The sequence below is a fragment of the Pleurodeles waltl genome, chromosome 7 (assembly GCF_031143425.1).
Source record: "Pleurodeles waltl isolate 20211129_DDA chromosome 7, aPleWal1.hap1.20221129, whole genome shotgun sequence".
Taxonomy (NCBI): domain Eukaryota; kingdom Metazoa; phylum Chordata; class Amphibia; order Caudata; family Salamandridae; genus Pleurodeles; species Pleurodeles waltl.
In genome coordinates, this window is record NC_090446.1 from 883,776,519 (window position 1) to 883,798,790 (window position 22,272).

Consider the following 22,272-nt stretch of genomic DNA (forward strand, 5'->3'; position numbering starts at 1 on the left):
GGATGACATTCAGGAGAGTCTTATTTCCTGGCGGGGGCCTTGGCAACAGTCTCTGGCTTCTGCCTGGATCACAGGGAACGTTTGCAGGGTGGTTCTCCTTCTGCATGGGGAGGGGTGCAGGTGGCCTGTTGGTCCTGTGGCAGGGCCTCCTGTCCACTAGTGACAGCGGAGGTGGAGGGCTGTTCAGTAGTCTGGCTAGTGTCAGGGGCCCGCTGGTGTGGCACTGCCTCCCTCATAATGTTGCCCATGTCTGCCAGCACCTCTACAATGGAGACCAGGGTGGTGTTAATGGACTTCAAGTCCTTCCTGATCCCTTGGTACTGTCCCTCCTGTAGCTGCATTTTCTCCTGCAACTTGTCCATGATCTGACCCAGCGAATCCTGGGAATGTTGATATGCTCCCCGGATAGCGGTGAGTGCCTCCTGGGCCTGTCCTCCCCCTGATGCACAGCAGTCCTCCCTGCTTCCCTGTTGTCCTGTGCCTCTATCCCCTGCACGGTGTGCCCACTGCCACTGACCCCAGGGCCCTGATTTTCTTGGGTATGGGGGGTGCCCTGTCCCTGTAATGGTGGACACACTGCTGATTGACATGTCCTGGGGACAGAGGTATGGGCACGCTGGGTGGGTGCTGTGGTGGTATTTCCTGAGGGGGGAGGCTCTGTGGAGGTGTGGGACTGTGCCTGGGTAACCGACTGTCTGGAGGTCCCTGAGGGCTAGGTTGGTCATCCAGATCCAGGCGAGAAGAGTCGCTGTCTTCACTGTGGGCCTCTTCTGTGGGAGGACTGGATGTTGCTGGCACCTCTTCTCTGGTGACATTGGCTGGGATACCAGTGGGAATTGTATAGGCAGTGTTATTATTTCTGTGTGTGACATATTGTGCATGGGTGGGTTGCCCTCTACAGTTGTTATTGCCCTGGCAGCTTTTCCTTGTGTGAGTTGTTATGCGTTGGGCTAGGTGATTCTCTAGTGTGCATGCTTTAGTGACAGGTGTCTATGCAGGGCTGTGAGTGGTCTCCATGCATTGATGGTGCATGCTGGGCTTGGTTTTGGGATGAGTGGGTTGTGATGGTGGGATGTGTGGGAGGTGGTGGAGTGATGGGAGTGAGGGTGGGGTGGGGGTATGTGATGGCATGCAGGTAGGGTGGTGATAGTTATAGAGAATTGACTTACCAGAGTCCATTCCTCCTGCTGCTCCTGCCAGGCCCTCAGGATGCATGATTGCCAAGACTTGCTCCTCCCTTGTTGTTAGTTGTGGGGGAGGAGTTGGGGGTCCACCACCAGTCCTCTGTCCAGCGAGGTGGGGTCCTTCTGCAGTGGAACTCACATTCACCCGTAGGTCGTTTCACCTCTTCCTGAAGTCATCCCTTGTTCTTGAGTGCTGTGCCATGGCGTTGACCCTGTCCATGATCCTCTGCCATAGCTTCATCGTCCTAGCAATGAATATCTGCTGCACCTGTGATCCAAAAAGCTGTGGCTCTACCCTGACGATTTCCTCCACCATGACCCTTAGCTCCTCCTCAGAGAATCTGGGGTGTCGTTGTGGTGCCATGGGTGTAGTGTGAGTGGTGTGGGTGAGGGTGTGTGAGGTGATGTCTTGGGGTATGTGATGTAAGGTGCATAGATGGTGTATAGGTGATATGTGGCTCTGGTTGTGTGAGTGCTCTTGCTGTCGCTCTCTGTTGGCAATGGTTTGTAATGGTAAAGGGTTGTGGGTAGTGTGGGTGTGTGTTTTATAGGGGTGTGGTTGTGTGGGTGTGGTGTGTGTATGGGTGTCAGGTGTGTGTAGTTTGAATTGTCCAAAGTGGTGTTGTTTTGTATGTGTGTGTATTTTGAGCATGGCGGTATGTACCCCCAATGGTTTACCGCCGTTTAATGTCCGCCGTGGTGATTCATGGGTCATAATGTGATGGGCGTAGTTCTGTTGGCATAACGGTATGGGTTTGGATACCGCCAGTTTATCACTGACCTTTGGTGTGGCGGACTTATGTGTGTGGCTGTATGGTGATGGATTGGTGAGCATGTGTCATAATATGGTGAACGGGTATCCGCTGCGGTGGTGATATGTTGGCGGCAGTCAGCATGGTGGCAAGTGGGATTTACTGCCAATGTCATAATGAGGGCCTAAAGCTCTTTGTTCTTTTTAGAAGCAAAGTAGACAGCAGCCAACTCACCCTTCCCCCCTCCGGTAGAGGACTTACTACAACATGGCAAGAATCAAGTTGGAGGTTACAGAGGTCACCATAACATCTTCCATACAATGCCACCAAAGAAGTAAACATAAGTATGACTCCCAAACTTTGTTACCCACTGCCCTCCGCAACCCCTAACTTATAGAGGTATCCCTCCTTTCTCGACAGTGTCCCACTCTCAAAAAACAAACAAACAAGACACAGACACATCCTTCTATGTAATTCCCTCGGGGTCTCCCCCTATGAGCGACATGAGTAACCTCCACAGTAGTCTCTCATGCCAAATAACATCAAGGAAAAAGACCCAGGGCCCTCCAGCACTGTGGGCAATCTGCTCTACCTAGGCCTTCAGTGAGGTTCTTGAAGAGGAGTTACCATTTGAGTTAGGGCTGCGTGTGCACCATTATGTAACTGGTCAGACGTCCCATGGCCAGTATTCTCCAACGTCTATGGAACCACTGAGTAGTTGAAGTACCCTCTGCCTTCCTTTAATTGAGGGCTATCACCAGTTTATGCTGCCTCAGGCATTGGAGACACATATACCATTCATGATGAGTCATCACTTTAAAGTTTGCTGGTCCAAGATCCAGGAGCATCACCTCAATGTGAAGGGAAGTGAATAAGACAGTACCTCCCATAATAATTTCAGGACCACTTCCCAGAAGGGTTGGATCAAGGGCAGATTTGAAGCATCTCTCCTAAGGCTCCACATCCTCTCCAGAATCAGGGGGAAACATTATGGTACATGCAGTGTAATCCATGTGGTGTGTACAATACTTTGGTGTGTATTTCCCTCCCCAACATGGAGGTAGTGGAGTACTGTATGTCCCTGCTTAGGTTGTCCCATTGTTTACTAATGCATTGTAACCTGATAGATTGATTTTACCCTTTGTTATGTCTCTAGGTTTGCGGTGTATTCTGACTGAGGGGAAGCTTATATAGAGCAGATGCCACACCCCTGGCATCCATCAGCTTAGGAAACAGTGACTCAAAACGGGTTTTAGCCCTGGCCCCAGCACTAATGGAAGGGTGTGTAACTCTGTGATGAATCTGAATGTAAATGAGCCTCTCAGATTCCATTAGCATGAATGCCTCTTTATATTGCAGGAAAAATCCAGGAACTCCATGGACGCACATATTAGAGATCATTGTGCAGCCAGGCATGGAAGGTCCTTCCCACCAAAGTCGGAGAGAACTCAGGGTTATTATCGATGGACAATTTGGGAGTGGGATACATGAGATTGCCACTCGTTTCCATGTATAAGTCCCAAGACTTAAGGGGCATGGACACCAGATTGCTAAGATAGGCATTGGGCCACCAGTTTCTTCTATTAAGCCATACCAGATCCCACAGTGGTCTTGACACAATCGAATGGTTCACACCCCACAATATTTTTCCAATTCTAACATGGACCATTCATCACCACACAGAGCTGGGCTGCTGTGTAGTAGTGAGGTGTACTGGGGGGCTGAGCACACCTCCATGTCGGGTTGTTTTATCAATTGCTGCAGATAAAAGCCATTAGCCGGCACTGGATGCTCTTCAAGTAGGAAGTTTCTAGCCATATCGGGAGAGCATGAAATAAATACAATGGGTGGGGGAGGATGTTCTTCTTAACCACATTGATCCTACCCAACCAGGAGAGCATTAGCCTTCTCCAGGCATCTAAGTCCTTGTACTTGGCTGCTAGCAAAGGGGGGTAATTAGAGGTAAACAGGTCACCTAAGCGTTGTGTAAACTGAACCCCTTAGACGATTTAGCCCTTCTAAAGAGAAGGCACCTCTCAAGCTATGCCTGTTCTTCCTTTTCTAGCAGGCAGTGGAGGGAGGGAAAGGCAGCCCTGCTGTGTGCTGTGTGCCTTTGGTGAGGGAAAAGAAGGATGAACAATGTCCATTCACTGTGATTTTTGCCCTTGGATCGGCCTAGGTGACAAAGTTCATTCATATGAATTAGGAGCCAAAGACCATTTGTTGAAGAGCCAGGTGCAAGAAAGCCCATTCCATCCTGTCAAAGACCTTTTCAGCATCCAGTGGCAGGAGGATCACCAGAATATGTCTGAGAGTAGCCTTCTTCATCAAATGAATAGACACACTGATGTTGTCATGAGTTTGCTTCCCTTTGATAAATCTACTCTGATTCGGGTGGATCAGGATGAATAGTACCTCATTAAGGTGTGTGGCCAGAATCTTCGAATAGAGCACTGCATTTATATTAAGAAGGACTGTAGGGCAATAAGAGGCACAGGTCCTTGCCTGGTTTTATAATGACCGTTACCATCACCTTACTCATAGTGTGAGTAACTTCCCCGGATTCTGCACAGTGATTGAAAAGTGTTGTAAGTTTTGGAACAAGTATTACCTGTAATGTTTGTAAAACTTAGCTGTGAAATTACCAGACGAAAGTGTTTTGTTAGAGGGCAGGAATTTAATAGCTAATCTTACCTCTTCAGGTGAGATAGGGTTTTGCAAAGACTCCATCTGATCACCAGTTATCTTTAGTAGATGGATCCGGTCCAAGGAGGATCTTCTGTGCTCAAGGAAGGAAGGGACAATTCTTTAAAAACCGGGAAAAATCAGTCATCCTCCATACCTCATCTAAGAGACTTGTGCCATTATCAGCCTATTTTCACCCAGCAAGGCAGACCAAGCAATGGTGTGCTCAGCAGTATATAAACAATACATAAATGCGTTCTGTAAACATGTGAGTAAATGGTCAGTCTAGATGCAGACCTGTGTAATTACCTCCAAGCATCTCTAAGGTCCAGGTCTCCCAGGTCTCACTGAAATCGCTTCAAGAATGCCCTTGCATGTGTCCTATCCCCTCCCTCCCAGTCTGTATACAGATACCAAACCATACCTGTTAGGTCCTCCGGGAACTTAAGGAGGAAGTAGTCCTGTGCTGCATTGGGGGCATAGGCTGTTTCAAAAGTGATAGGGTGCCCCTCCAGAGACCCCCAAAGCAGCAAACATCTTCCATTCTCATACGCTTTGGAGTGTGAGATCACCAGGAACAGGCAACGCCACGCTATGATCATCAACCCCTTCTTCTTAGTAGAGGCCAAAGGTTGATAGGCCATGGGATACGCTGATTGTTTAAACTAGTTCTTGTCCATTCTAAGATATATGTCTCCTGAAGGCCTATAATATCAGGATTGAAAGTGCAACCTGTGAGCCACACAGCTCCCTGCTTGTTTGAAGAATTGAGCACCCTTACAATGCAGGAGATTATCTGAACCATTGTGTTGTGTGAGAGAAAAGACTACAGCACATGGGAAGGAGAAAATATGACAAGTGTGGCAGTGTCAGGAGAAATATGTATACCCCCTCAACCCCAAAACTAAAGATAAGACCAAAATCCAAAAGAATAGCAAACTAAAACTTTATCCAAACTGAAGAGTGGGGTGGGCTTCCCTTTGTGGAGCCAAACAGTGACTCCTCATTTTCCCATATGAGGACAGAAGGGTCCTCCTCTCTGGTAAGGGTTGTCACCCCTTAAGCGTCTTAGGCCCCTTGGGCACAGTCAGCTCAGCAAAAGAGTGATATAGGGCCTACCACCACCACGTGGTCCAAAATTATGAAGAGTTACATAAGTGTAATCCCACCTCACAACGGTCTAATACAAAAGATATACCATCACGAGTCTCAGAGGGCAAGCCTTCATCTTCATCTCTCCTCGGATTCTAGCTCCGGCCTTCCTTGGAGCAGTTCTTGATCCCCTCTGTCAGTACCCAAGATGAGAGACTGCCCACTTGGATGGCTCTCGTCCCACAGTTGCACCCCAGTCTGTTAAGATGTATAAAAGAAGGCGAAATTCCAAGTTCATTTTTAATAGATTTTATTGCAGGATGTGAAGTCCAAAAACCACCAACATCCAGCAAGATTAAATCTTCTCTACTGCCACTCTCAGAACTAAAATCAAGTTGTTTCTCCACGGTTCCTCAGGCTGTGACATAAGGTGGTTCTGTCACTATGACAATAATATCGCTGAGCAAACACAGCAGAGCCAGTACCAAAGCTGGCAGAACTCTGTGTGTCCGGTCAAAGGAAGGTAGGTAATTGGTATTGGTGGAACAGCGCTTGTCCCCCTAGATTGGTGATATCTCTGCAATGCTTGACCACAGTCAGCCTGGTTGGGAGCCCGACTCGACTACACTAATAAGCTGCACCCTCTTCCAATGGGGCGTGGGTGCTGCCAGGTGGTGTCCAGCCTCTCAGTAAGGATGCAGCCTTCTGAACCACAGTAAATTAGGTCACTCATCGCTGATTCCAAAGGTAAGACAAACAGGTATGTCAATCTACAGTAAATACCATCTTCCGAACGTTTCTTTGTGCTTGGGTGGAACTCGGCTCTTCATTATGGCATAAGTTGGGAGACACCTTGTTAAATTATACACAAATTACCTTGGAAACAAACCTCTCCCATGTTCCTGGCATATCGCAAGACCTCCTCCTTCTCCATGAAATAATGAACTATGGCCAATACATCTCTGGGCATCTGTTTGCTGGGATTGACTCCTGAGTCCCATGCAGTGTATCCTGTCCAGGCAGACCTCAGAGTGCTTGTTGCCAACAAGGATGACAGCCTATCACTTAAATAAGTCTCCAGATGTGTGTCCAGGCCCTTTTAACTGAGCCCTCTGAGCTGTAGGTTCTCTTTTTTCTAGCGATTTTAGAGATCTTCCATTTTATCAACCTTTAGCAGAAGCTTGACCCTCAACAATTGACATTTAACCGTGATGTCAGTCTGGGAGGTTGACATGGCTTCCAGCCAACCTTCTGCTTTGAGAATCCGTTGACACACAGCATCAATATCAACATGCAGCGATGTTCGTTTCGTGGTTAAGTCTGCCTGGAGTTCCATAAGTCCTGCAGTGAGGTCCCGTTTCAGCTCAATTTTAAGCTTCATTTTGAAGGCATGGAGGCTTATTATAAGATCAGGTTAGGTGACAGCCATGTATGTCAGTGTCCCCGGGTGTCTTTTGCAAGATATCCAAGAAGGCAAGAAGAGTGCTTCTCTGGAAGTTTTCTTCTTGGGGGGGGGGGGAATATGTGGACCCTGGTTCATTTCAGCCTGAGATCTTCACAAAAGCCGCTTGGGACCCAACGGCCTCTAGTGGAAGATCCCAGCTCCACTCAACCACCAGTGCTAAAACCACAAGTGTAGGGGCCCACCCATCCACCTCTTGCTGGGCTTGTCTTGTGTGTCCACCTTTCCACTGAGGCACTGTGTCTACTCCTTGCACTGAACCTGAGAGTCAATGGACAACTAGGAGGCTCAGGGGTCAGACAAAGCACCAATGCTCCCTCCTTAGAAGCACAGGCACCAGGGCTAGCCTGCTGAAGAAGTTAGAGTCAGCATCCAGACAGGTCTCCCCCACTTAAAGTCTTGAGGTTCCTCTGAGCCAACTTCTAGCTGAGAACATGTGCCCACCCACTGCAGCCCTCACCCCAGTGTAAGCCATAGGCTTTGCGGTTGAGGGCAGCATGCTCCTCCAAAATCAAACAGCCAACCCTCCAAGGCTCTGCCGATCATCCGTGTCTCCTCTTCCAGGCCTCGTGCCAAGCCAGCAACAGCAGCCCACATCCTAACCTCCAGTGATCCAAGATGCGAGCCGTGCACCGGCTTACTGAATCCTAGCACAGGAGAGGATTTTACTCAGTCCTTGGCTTCTTGCCTCCAGGCCTCCCCCGGCCACCTGACCCTTCTCAGGCTCTGTGCCCAGGACACCCAGTCTGCCTGCATCAAGGATCTCAGAATATCAGTTGGTGAAGATGCCATCCGCTGATGGGCAGAAAAAATGGCAGATTATGGCTGGGCTTGCGGGAACGATAGCAGAAAGCCACTCACTACTCTGTCATCTTGGTCACGGCCCGTGATGCAAACTTTTTAAATTATTTTTCTCGAATTACAACATAAACTCCTGATTGTTAGTTATGACATGTTTATATCAATACAAAATTTGAAGGTTACTTATGCATTAGCTAGATTTCTAATGGCTTTAAATTATTTTAAACGTTGAAAGTGTACAGACTGAAGTGTATTTTATGGACTGTATGTATGTATTGTTTTAAGAGGCATAGCTCTCAAATAAATATATTTTTTAAACTATGAGTCACAATGGAGAATAAGAGAAAACTGATAATTAGCAATTTTAGAAGAGGCAGAGAACAGAACAAAAGCTCTGGTTAACAGACGGAGGAATCAGATACACTAACACCCTCATCTTCTGAGACGTTTCACTGTTTCCACGCAGAAGAATGATGATACGAGCTATAAAAGGCAACACTGGTTGTTATTGTACTCAGGATACAGATAAATGGAGCAAATGGAGAAACTAAGGTATTTCTTAACCGAGTCACACCTGCAAATCACAATATTGAACCTTATATTTCACATTCACTCACGAAACAACAATTTCTCACATATGCATGCAGTCTCCATTCAATTACTTCCCTAAAGATGGAAAACCTTTACTTGGTGTATGGAAAGCTAGGTATTCCCCCAGCCTCCAGTAACTAATTCTGAACCTATCACTCACCTGAACCCTTACGTGAACCCCTTCCTTTAGTTTGATCAAAATTCATCTGATAACCTGCATTCGCCTTTCTGGTGCTTCAGGAAGATCCTGCAAATTGTGTTACTGGATTCATTTTCAACTGATCCTCAAACAAGCTAGGCGATGTGATTGGGAAAATATGTAAAGAAACGGCCTCTGCTTCATCTCTTCAAACTCTCACTTCATTTACTTATGCATTTGCGCATACATTGTCAGCTAACGAGGCACAGTTGAGGCTTGAATGATAGAGTTATTTGTTTTACTATACCCATTGTCGGTCTAAGGTTTTCTTTCCACTTTAGTTTTTTTAATTTCTCCGACATAAACAGCAGTGGGATGAATCACTTAATACAAACCTGAAAAACAATCTGAACGCTTTTGTCACAAATGGGATTATTGATCTCTGAGGGGTGTTCCTCTGTTAACACAATAAACCCATACTGGGTATGTATAAAACGGTTCTAGAGAATTTCTGCTGATCCCCCTGGTAGTTATGATACAAGCAGAAGACAATTCCCAAGTGTGTGCTAAATTAAAGCTTACTAATAGGTTCAAAGTAAAGGCAGCAACACAATAAAATTGCCTATCTGAATTAAAAGATAGGAATAAAATAAAGCGCAAAAGACACAAAAACCATCAAAATATTTTAGGGAGAACCATAGATAAGTTTTTTTAAGCTTTTAGAGCAAAAAGCATCAACCAAAAGTCACTATACACAGTTGATCAGGTCCTAGCCCCTGCGAAGATCTCTGTGCCTTCAGAGAAGCTGCCATCATGGCAACTCCTCTGAAGATAAACCAAACTGGGAGTTTGTTTTTGAAAAAAACAAACAAAAAAAAAATAACGTTGACACCATGGGCCAGATGTATCATCACGGCCCTTTGCGATTCGGAAATAGCGATTTTTAGGAAATCGCTATTTCCGACCCGCAAAGTGCCATGTATCACATTTGTGATTCGGTAATAGCTATTTCTTAAAAATCGCAAATGCTATTACCGAATCGCAAATTGCGATACCGGCCCCATTCGCAGCTATGGGCCTGTTGGCCCATAGCTGCAAATTTTTTGCATTTCCCAAATTGCGATTTCTAAACCAGAAATCGCAATTTTGGAAATGCAAAAGCCTAGGGCTCTGCTGCACCCCAAAATTGTTTTGGGGGACATGTAAGGTGCACACATGCCAAAAGGGCATGTGTGCTTTACATGTTCAATTTAAAAATGCATTTTATATGCATTTTTACATTTTGCACCAGGTTACCATCTGGTTTCTTTTCATGGTATTTTGCATGTACAAAATGCCATTCTCGCAAAAGCCAGGTCACAATGCAAGAAATCAAATTTTTTGCGATTTCTTATTTGCGAATGCCTTTCATGCGTCGCAGACCACTTTTTTGTACTCGGAAACGGCCGAATTTTGCGTTTCGCACCTTTTGTGAGTGCAAAATTTTTTCATACATCTGGCCCCATGAGAGTTATCTCCTGGGCTGAAGAAGTAAATTTTCTATTTTTTTTCTGTTCGGGACTGCTAGGGTTTTCTTGGCCATACCAGTAAGAAAAAAAGTGCATGGCACCGTCCACTCAAATCCTGCCAATTACTCTAATGTACCTTCATCAACAGCACCAGTGAATGGGGCCCTGCTGTTGACAAAATGGCAATCGGTCCAACTTTAAATAGGCAAGCAGACTGTCATTTTGGTGGACGGCATTCTGTCATATTTGTGGCTGACTACCCTGTCTGTCAAACCCTAAATCTTGCCCAAAGACATATTAGATGATGGGATTCAATCTCCTTTGGGGGTCACACTAAGAAGTCAAGCAGATTGTAAGACTACAGTATTACAAAAAGACTATTTGTCAATAGCGTGGAGCTAAGTGGGTATGAAGATGTTCCTTACAGTCTGTCAATTAAGCCCTTTTGGTACTTATATATAGCATTTAGCCATATTTCGGTGAATGACTCCTGACAAATCTTTGGTCAAGGAAAAGTGTAGTTGTTGTCCCGCCATGTTTTTACGGACTCTCAGGTCTTTGTTGGGCTTGCCCGATTTTATTAGCAACTTGTGCTTTTCCAATGTTTAGCCACTTGGAGTCTCTAAGAAGTATGAGTTGATTGGTATGATTGCCCTTTTTGGTCGAGCGTAGCAGCCCGCAAATGCTGCTTTTCCGATGTGTTGGTATGTATCTGGGCATTAAACCACGCCCGCCACACGGCCTCATATCACTCGTTCATGGGCTTGCCTTTCAAAAATCCTTTGTTATCCTTGGTAAATGCTTTATGTTTGTCCCTCCTCGGGCCGTTTTGTTACCGCCTTGGCCATCGACCCTGTTACATGGATAATTGCACTTTTGCCAATAACTTTGACAGGCAGCTAACTTTTCCTTTTGTGTTGCTCCTTCGCCCACACACTCATGACGGCTGTGGTGCTTTGAATCGGCTCGCTTATATCCACTGTTTTACCTTTTATTTAGAGTTTGTATGGCAAGAAAAGTCCATTTAGGAATTTACAATGCTAATAGCTCTAACTCGAGCAAACGCGAGACACATTTCATTGTAAATGCTTGTTTATCATGTGGCCATTTCCTCTAGCAGTATCTTATTTTACCAAATTGGGGTTGAGCTTTGAACATACATCTCATCATTCATGTGAATGCTCCAATGAGTAGTGGCCTGGTTTGCATCGCTCTTGCACCACAACACGACGCAAACCATGAGTGAGATTTATGACGCCATGTAAGGCCACCATGCATGGCCCTGAGTGGCGTCATAAATCTCCACGCCAGGGAGGCAGTTCCATAGGTGTTGCATGGGTGTTCCCTGGCAACATCCATGTATTTGGACACATTACCAGATTTACAAGAACTCGTCAACCTGGGGATGCGCCAAAAATATACGCCTCCCCAGGAGAGGTGTAACAAGAAGAAATAGGCTATTTTTCCTTTTTCTATGTATGCTGCATTCTGCATTCTGAAACACACATAATAAGAGGAAAAAGCCTTTTATGCTTGTTTTTGTGCAGGAAGGTATTCCTTCCTGCACAAAAACAAAGCTGCATGCAGTGCAGGAACCCTTCCACCAATGTGCAAAGGTGTCTTCTCTGGCACTAAGCTGCCAAAGTGGTGCCAGCACAATGGGAAATGACAGGAATGTACTGTATTGGATAAATATGGCTCATTCCTGCTCTTTCCCTGCGACGCAATGCAACTCAGCAAGGTGGCTTGCTGCGTTGCCCTGAACCACAAGGCCCATAAATCTAGGGCTAGATGTACAAAGCCCTTTCGCAGTCACAAATTGTCTGATTCACAGAATAAAGGGTTTTTCTAATGTATTAAACCCAACTTGCAATTTATTAACATATTACCGAAACTCAAGTTGCGTTTGTGAGCTAACAACGATTAGGTATTTGGAAGGTCCATGTTTCCAAATACCAAATGGAAGTGATATATACTAATGTTTTACAATCGAAACATGGTTGAGAAACATGCATACTTTACCACCAGCTTAAAGTTCTTTTTTACCCTTTTGCAAATGGGAAGTGGTTCTCTTGTGACCCCTTTCCCTTAGAGAATGTTTAAAAAAATTTAAATATCACATTTATTTTTTTTATTTTTAAACACATCCTGTTTTCCTTGAAAGAAAACAGATCACTTTTTTAAAAAAATACTGCTTTATTTCAAAGCAATGCATAGTGCATGGTATTCTGCTGACCCCAGGAGGCCACTGCCCCTGTGATGGCATTGAATCCTAATGGGTCACAAATTGCAACCTACCTCATTAATATTGATGAGGTAGGTCTATTTGGAGCCCATCCAAATCACTGTTTAGGGAACAAGGGCTAGATAACACCTTTGTACATTAGTACTAGGGATTACTAAATGGTGATTCACAAATAATTGGTATCCGGTAATAGCTATTACTACTGTTCGAACATACAGCCCCAAGGTCCTGTTCTGCAGTGATTGTCTGAGGCTGCAGTGATGCATTCATTCCTCAGAAGTGGTTCTACTCTTTTCTAGTGTAGCGTGTAGAGCACAGGGCCCGCTTTAGCACTGGTGACACCTGGGGCCTCAATCTTTTTTGTCACCCCCAGTGACCACCTTCTCCACAGATGTAATACACAATCACTTTCCAACAGGTCCCCTCCTTTCTCTATAGCTCTCTCTCACATGCATGTAATTGTTTATGGCACTTCTCATACCACTGTAGGTTGTCACAGCAGTTTACACACACACACATTATGCAGAGACAGTGAATCATACATGTGTAAATCAGTCTCTAAGACATGCTACGTAACACAATGAGGATTATAAGGTGTAGAAAGTACGTCATCCATACTGGTATGCATGATATTTTAAGAGTGTTTGGTTTGGAGAAGCACAAACTCTAGATTTAAAATGTACCACAGTGTTTAGGGTTGACTTTACTAATAATAATTAACTTCTACCAAAACTGACCATTTTTAGCAACATTAGCAACATTAGGATAAAGAAAGAATGGGGAAAGCAAAAGCTTTCAACCCTTCTCCTTGCAGTTTGAATGTGGCTAAATTGATGGCAGTTCCTATTGTAACTCATGAACTGCGAGCAAAAATAAGGATCTGCGTGACAAAAGCAGTAACCCTTTTAGCTATCCACATAAAATGCATGTGATCTACATGGAACACATTCTTGTGGTAGACAAAACTTGATCTCTTTCCAGTAGGAACATTAATCACCAGAGTTATTTTTACATTTTTATTGCTGCCTGAAAACTGCCGGACACACAGGAAACACAGCAGCAGTTCCTTTTAAACACATCAGTTATTTCTAAAACAGCACCCACCTCCCCCCCTTGCAGGTCAGCACCAGATGTGGCTGCACGAGACCCGAGCCTGCTAGAACATATAGGTAATGGCCCATCCTTTGGGAGTTTCACAAGGGGAGTGGTCCTCAGGTGCTTTATAGCCATGATAGCAAATGTACCTAACTGACTGGAGATGAGTTTTGAAGTGACCACGTCTTGCTGGATTTACTACCAAGTAGATCGCACATCACCCCAGACTGCATGATTGAAAATCTGCAATCAAAGTATTTAATAAACCCTGTTTATATACAACTTTGCATAGGAACTCGTCATAAGATAAGAACATGCATCAGAGTGTATCTGGGTTTCTCTTTGAAGCATAACATTGCATACTCTCATTTCTGGTTCGTTGCTGTTAGTGTTAGAGTAAAGTTGTCTTGATTTGCGTTCTTGCTCCCTTTCTTCCTTCTTGAAACCGCAGAGATTTTTGCTTATTCTTCCAACTGTTCTAATTTTTCTTCTACAGTTTCTCATACTTTTTAGTATCTCTCTCAAGTATTCTCTTCTCCTGTTTGTTTCAGAAGAAGCTGTCTGGCTTTTGGAAAACCCTGCATCATTCGTAGAATGTAGCAAAAATGTGTCCAATGTGACCGATCATTGAGAAGCTTTACTGGTTCTTTTCTATGATACTGACATACCTTGAATAATTACTGGAGGCATTCTCCCTCCACCCCACACATCGACATGCTAGAAATGGGGTTTCTGGTTGGCTAGGATATACACCTATGCCAGGCAGAACCCACCCACTTTAGTCAGGGAGGGGGAGTTACACAATCAAAATATCCCCTGCTCACTCCCTTGGTAGCTTGGCACGAGCAGTCAGGCCTTTCCCAGAGGCAATGTGTAAAGCGTTTGCACAACACACACAACTCACACAGCACACTATCCCCACCACAAAGGAAACACAACACCAAGGTATATTAAAAAAATCTGTATTGTACACAACATTATTAGACCAAACACAACAGGTCAGTAACACCCTGCTACCCAAGCAGTTGTCAGAACATTACACAGTACTATGAGTCTGCGAAAGTCGGCAGTAGTCACATAAAACACATAGGTTACTGATTATTCTGCAACACAAACAGTAGTCTGGAAAACATTGCTATAATAATGCACATCTTAAGATCCTCATAAATATCCATAAACACATATCACCCTGGATGCCCAGATCTATGAAACATGCGGTCTATATGCAGGGCGGAAAGTGCCTGCGCTGATGTTCGTGGAGAGATGATATCTCTCCCACCCGGTTTCCCCTAGGAGCTCCTGTGCCCCGATCAACAGGACGGGGGGGGCACAGACCAGACCTCAGTGGTACGAGACCTCAGTTGAGGCCTCCGTCCGTCCCGGCGAATACTAAGATCCCGCAATTCAAGGCCCCCTCAGTCCCCCAAAAATATATCTTGGGAATACGAAAGAGGCAAGATGAGCCCGCACCCAGAAAGGGAGGCAGCCCTACTCCTTGCACAGGGGTTGGCTCTCAACTGCCACCTCCTGGTCCTGGGGATGGGTCCACAACTTCACCGAGCCCACAGGCTCTGTACATAATCCCCCGTGCTCTGACCTGGATGGTAAGATTCCTTAGCTCCCTACCCGGTGGGTGGGCTTCCTTCAGGCATAATCTGAGGGCATGCCTGGGGCCCTCCAGAGCCTCCCAGGTTGCTCCGCTCCATCCTCCAGATCCTCCCAGGTTGCTCCGCTCCATCCTCCAGAGCTGCTGCCTCCAGCAGCGTTGCAACTCCTACCCTGGACCAGCAGTCTGGACCTGTGATGCCCGGATCGCGGTGGTGGATGCAGGGAAGCAGGTGCCTTCCTGTGCCCTGGGAGTGCTTCTTGATGGCCTCCCATGCCCAGGGGACACCACCAGGTGCGCTCCTAATCATGCCTTCCTCTTTCTCGTGCCCTGGGGCCATGTTGTACAGCATGCTTTCGACACGCTTGTTGTTTTCCAAATGCCCAGGTCGCGGCGGTGATTTCTTCACTCAGCGGCAAACAGCGATGCTCTCACAAGGTGTAAGGGGTCTCAAACAAGAGCGCTTCTCCCGGTGCTATACTTATAAAAAGAAAGCATGGCTCAAGGCGCTATGTGATAAAAATGAAACGCTCCTCATGTGCCATAGCAGGCAATTGCAGGGGACAGGTGCCACAGCACCCAGCCCCTGCGGACACAAAAGTGTAGCAAAGGGAGGCAGGGCCTAACACCAGGCCAGCACAAAGGGGATGCAGACATTGTCAGTTCCTCCTGTTGACCCAGCAGGTTGCAGGTCAGCATAGCAGAGGCAGTCCTAGGCTGAGTGTGAGTCGCTCCAGCAGCATTATCTGTTCAGTTACAAGTATGATAAAAAAGTGTTTCTGTGTCCCATTTTCATGGGGAAACTCCCCTGTACTTATACTCAGTTTTGCACAAGGTTAACAAAGAGGGGGAGAGGAGGTTCCAACCACAGCCTTTAGAAATGCAAGTATGCCCCGCCTACCCATCTCTCAGCCCAGGAAGACCATTCAAAATGTAGATGCACCTCCGTGACAACTCCACCCTTCCTGTGTACAGGCTGTCTGAAAAGTATGCACAAAGCCCAACTGTCACTCTGCCCAGATGTGGATTAGAGTCAAGCTACACAACACCAGAGTCATAAGCACAGAGAAATGCTCACTTTCTAGAAGTGGCATTTCTGTAATGGTAATCAGAAATCCACCTACACCAGTAAGCAGCATTTTTCACTACCATTACAACTATATCTAACATGCCTATGCTACCCCTCATAGAACAGACAATACACCCTAGACATAAGGCAAGGCATTTCCAATTCAACCCTTTGAGTAAGGCAGCACTCACAGCACTGAGAAACCAAATAGGCTGTTTGTCACTACCAGGACAGGCCATGCAACCAGGCACATGTCCTACATACATAGCACCCTGCCCATAGGGCTAGCTAGGGCCTACCTTAGTGTTGACTTACATGTAGTAAAAGGAGAGTTCTGAGCCTGGCAAGTAAATTTAGATGCCAGGTCCCGGTGGCAGTAAACTGTGCATGCAGACCCTTCACTAGCAGGCCTGAGACAGGTTTGGAAGACTACTTCTGAGGGTGGTGCAAGCACTGCTGCAGGCCCACTAGTAGCATTTAATTTACAGGCCCTGGGTATAGGGATACTACTGTGCAAGAGACTTACAAATAAATTAAATGTGCCCATTATGTGTAAGCCAATCATACCAACTTCAGAAGGGAGAGCACCTGATCTTTAGCTCTCATCAGCAGTGATAAAGTGCTCAGAGTCCAAGAGCCATCAGCAAGGGGTCAGAAAAATAGGAGGAAGGAGGCAAAAAGTGTTGGGATGAACACACAAAAAGGGCCAGGTCCAACACAACACATCTATACTTTCATCTCCCATCAGAAATGATGTTGGTGCTTCATGGAGGAACAGTAAAAGAAATACATTTGATGACAAGAATAATAAACAATCTCCTGAATGCCAGTGGACTGTGACACCAACATTTCATTAGGGGTCTGAAGAGGAAACATGTGGCAGCTTAAATGCTAATATCAATAAAGGTCAACCAGGCCCATAAGGAGCATCTGTACCAGCGCCTTCTTTAAAATCAAAGCCCCGGTTTCTAAATCCATCCCCATATTTTCTGTGAAATAGGTCTCTTTAAGTCGCTCCTGGGTCTGTTTTCAAAAGCTCCTGTTCCAGAACCAAAGCTTGGCTGGAATCTGGTTCTGCTATCTTTTGGGGCATAGTTACAAGAAAGCAGCGCATCATAGATGATACACCACTTTTCTTGCCCCCCCTACCGGCACCTAACGATACCATTGCTGCGTCGTATTTACAATACGGCACACCATGCAGGTCGTTACCACAAAAGTGTCAAAATGTTATTACGCTAGTTCAGCAAAGCACAAGGAGGCCCACTGAATATAATGGGTGCATAATTTTAACGCCTGCTAAGAGCAGGTGTTAAAAATTGATGTAAAAAAAAAGTGCAGTGAAATCTTGCAGATTTCACTGGCCCATTTTCAGGGCCTCCCAGTGCCGGAATGCCCCCCTTGCATACATTATGCCTGGCATAGGCATAATGTGGCGCAAGGGGTTACAAAGTGGCGCAATGCTTGACTTTGCAAATATGGCATGACTTAAAAGCCTACCCAATGCTACATTAGCAGTACAAAAATGACGCTATTGTGGCGCAAGGAGGAGCAAGGGGCTTGTAAATATGCCTCTTTATATTTATACCCAAAATGTACTAAGTATCACACCTCTCCTTTCTCTCCATCCTTGCCGTTGAAACCTTCTTATTCACCATACAGATACATCTCAAATCTTACGCTTACTGCAGCCCTAGAAATGCCCTTCTGCAAACAAAGAAATAAAGGCACACAGCAACAGTGATCACCGGAATGATGGAAGACTAATCATTCTAATACCCAACTAACAACTGCCGTCACCCATTATAATTATTCACTCACTCCACATCAGCAGGATCATCAATCAAATAAGTCTGACATACGAAAGGGCAATACATCAACGGCGAAGACTGCCAGTTTTCAAACAAAAATAAAAGCCTAATTGCCTCATTTCAAACTGCAAAATAAAAATAAAAGCGTAATTGCCCCCAAAGCATGAATTGACTGCAACCTGAGCATTTAAATAGTGCTCAATCACAACAACACAGATTCATTAATTGAAGTCACCTACCGAGGTTAATCAACCATGCAGGGAAGATGCGAAATGGTGCTATGTTCTTTCAAAACGCATCACTGACAAAAGTCAAGGTTTGCAAAGCGCTTTAAGTGAAAACTAAAAACCATTGTGGCAACGTGTTTCGAAACAAAGAGAAACAAAGACTAGTTTGTCTCATTTCCAATTGAACAGAATGCACAATAACCTCACACAAATAAACCTAATTTTATCGAAAAGCCTGCCAAACTCTGCAAAGTGAAGTCATGAGTGCACGAGGAATAAGTAACTTTCTGCCACATTGTTCATTTGTGCATATATCACCAGTATCAATCCATAACTGGTAGCTTTGTCTCCGAAAATAGATTTAAAAGTGTATTTTAAATAGGAAACAATAAAAGAATAAAACGCACATCTCTCATTGTGGCATGTAAGGCATATGCGCTGGAGGTAAAGGTGGAGGGATGTGCTGCGGCACCCGCAGAAATATCAATGCTGGATTGTAGAAGGTGAATGAGCAATAACTATGCCTCTAAATGTTGCGTTTATCTCGTCACATTCACAAAGGTCAAATCACTGCTAATTTGGAAACTGGCATTTACTTTTAATTCTCTGTCTGCAAAGTGAGAGAATTTTGTAAGAGTGACCTAGGAGGCAATGTTGCTGGGGTACAAGACTAGGCAAAGCTGTAGGATCAAATTTGTTTCTAAAACACAACAACCTTTAAGTACCTGTAAATGAACCTTACACATATGTAAAAATATTTTAGGAATCAGGGAAGCACAATGAAGCACATTTGAATAGATTGAAAACAAATCACCACACTTTACTTGCTGATGTGCAAAATATATATATTCGTTAATACCCAGTTTTGATGTGTTAGAAATGGGGTCTTTGGTTGGCAGTCAAGTTACTCCCTGTCCAAGCAAGAACCCTCACTCTAGTCTTGGTAATGGAGAAACACACAGATAACCCCTGCTTGCCCCCTTGGTAGCTTGGCACAAGCAGATAGACTTATCTCAGATACAATGTGTATAAAGTATTTGTACCAACACATACAGTAATACAGTGAAAACGCTACCTCACATACAAATGGGCATCACACTAGTTTAGGAAAATAGGTAACATTTATCTAAATCAAACATGACCAAAATGACAAAAATCCAACATACACAAGTTAAAATATGAATTTTCAAAAGAATAAGAGTCTTACTCTATAGACAAAAATAGAAACGTTGATTTTGCACAAAGTACCTGGTTAGCGTAAAAAATAAAGCAGCACGTGCGAGCGTGCATCGGAAAAGGCAGCAATGCATTGATTTCTTCCTCTCAAGGGAGGCCGTGCATCGTTTTTTCTCTGGTTGGGTCGGTGATGCATCATTTTTCTCCCTCGCAAGGATGGGGCACCTCGGATCCGTGCACAGTCGGGTTGAGTTTGATGCCTAGGGATGATGCATGGAAAATCCTGTTGCACAGTGTTAGAAAACCGCGCAGCATGCGGTTTGCATCATTATCAGCGGCTCAAGCCAGTGTTGCGCATCGTTTCTCCAGCCGCAATGTGTTGATGCAGGTGGAGCATTGATTTTAGCCGCAAAGCTGGTGGCGCGTCGTTTTTCAGCTGCGTTGGAGATGGTGCATCGAAAAGTTCCGCGCAGAACAATCTGCGCAAGGATTTTCAGTTCTTGTCTGTCAACTTCACCTTTCAAGGTTGCAGGGACTGGATAGGACACCACTTGGCAGGGCAAGAGTCCCAGCAGAGAGTCCAGATGTTAGCAGAGGAAGTCTTTGATGGCCCTGAGACTTCAAAACAGGAGGCAAGCGCAGTTCAAGCCCTTGGAGATTCTTCTCAAGCAGGAATGCACAACAAAGTCCAGTCTTTGTCTCCTTTCACAGGCAGAAGCAGCAACTGCAAGATAGCCCAACAAAGCACAGTCACAGACAGGGGCAGCACTTCTCCTCAGCTCTTCAGTTCTTCTCCTTGGCAGAGGTTCCTCTTGAATCCAGAAGTGATCTAATTTTCAGGGGTTTTGGGTCCAGTACTTATACCCCTTTCTGCCTCTGAAGTAGTCCTTCTTTATAGGAAAGTCTCCTTCCAGGCCAGGCCCCAGACACACACCAGGTGCTTGGAGACTGCATTGTGAGAGGGCAGACACAGCCTACTCAGGTGTAAGTGACCACTACTCCCTCCACTCTAGCGCAGATGGCTCATCAGGATATGCAGGCTAAACCCCTGCTCCCATTGTCTCACTGCCTAGAGGGGACTCACAAACAGCCCAACTGTCAAACTGACCCAGACAGGGAATCCACAGAATGGTTTAAGCAAGAAAATACCTACTTTCTAAAAGCGGCCTTTTCAAACTCACAATCCAAAAACCAACTTCACTAAAGGATGTATTTTTAAAATGTGAGCCCAGAGCCCCCAAACTCCATATTTCTATTTGCTCTCAAAGAGAATCTGCACTTTAATAATATTTAAAGGCAGTCCCCTTGTTGACCTATGAGAGAGATAGGCCTTGCAACAGTGAAAAACAAATTTGACAGTATTTCACTGATAGGGCATGTAAAACACATCAGCAAATGTCCACCTTTAACATACATTGCACCCTGCCCATGGGGCAACCTAGGGCCTAAATTAGGGGTGCCTTAGATGTATAAAAAGGGAAGGTTTAGGCCTGGCAATTAGGGACACTTGCAAAGTCGAATTGGCAGTTTAAAACTGTACACAAAGGCCCTCATTACAGCCTACTGACCGACAGACTGGCCATGGCTGTCCCACCACCAACGGGCCTTTGGGGTATACTGACAGATTATGAGTGTGGCAGTTTGGCCTGTGCCAAACCGACACTTACCCATTCCTACCGCAAGGGCGTCTCCGACCCAGTGGTCCAATGAAGACCGCCAGCGGTGTTAGGAGTCAGATTTCCACCAGGGTTTCCACAGCTTTAGAACTGCCACGAAAACACTGGCAGAAAGGCTACCAGTGACAGGCAATTTCATTCCTGTCACTGGCAGATGACTCCCCCCTGCAAGCCCAATACCCCCTGAACCCCTTCTTCCATACAAGAACCTCCCACCTCCATGCCAGAACAGTGCCCCTCCCCCCACCAGTACATCACCCCCCCTACTAGTACAGTGCCCCCTACCAGCTCAGGGGCTCTCTCCCCGCATACATACACAGGCACACAGACACCCACAAGCACCCTGCATACACTAATTTATGCACCCTACATACACTCATTCACCAACACTTACATACACGCATTCACTCACAAGCATCCATACACGCATTCGCTTACAAGCATCCATACAAGCATTTACTTACGAGCATCCATAGACACATTCACACAGACATTCCAACACGCACTCACTTCAACAATCATACACTCATTCATATACCCACACACACACATTCACATATGCATGCACACTCATTCATACATGCTTACGAACATGCATACAAACACCCATACACACATGCATAGACAAACCCATACACATATGCATACAAACACCCATTCACACACACATACAAACACCCATACACACAAACATACAAACATCCATACACATGCATACAAACATTCATACACACACGCATACACACTCACATTCAGACACGCAAACAACACCTACTCACACACACATGCAGAACACCACGCACCCTCCAACCCCCTCTCCCCTGTCAGACAATTGACTTACCTTGTCCAGCTAGGAGATCGTCCATCAGGGAATGGGCACTTCCACCGCTGGCAGCGCTCCACCATCAGGACCCCGCTAGGCTATATTACAGGTTGCAGTACAGCTGGTGGAGTCCTTTTGGCGGGCCGGTGGTGAAACCGTCCCTGCTCCTCCTACCGCCAGCATGACTACTGGTGGATTTCTACTCAAATTGTGGCATAAATCCCTCAGTCCTTGTAATATGGTGGTTGGAAGACCACCAGCACTGGTGGTCTTCCGGCACCCATTGCTTTGGGGGTCTGTGTAAAATACCACTGAAGTCGTGATGAGGGC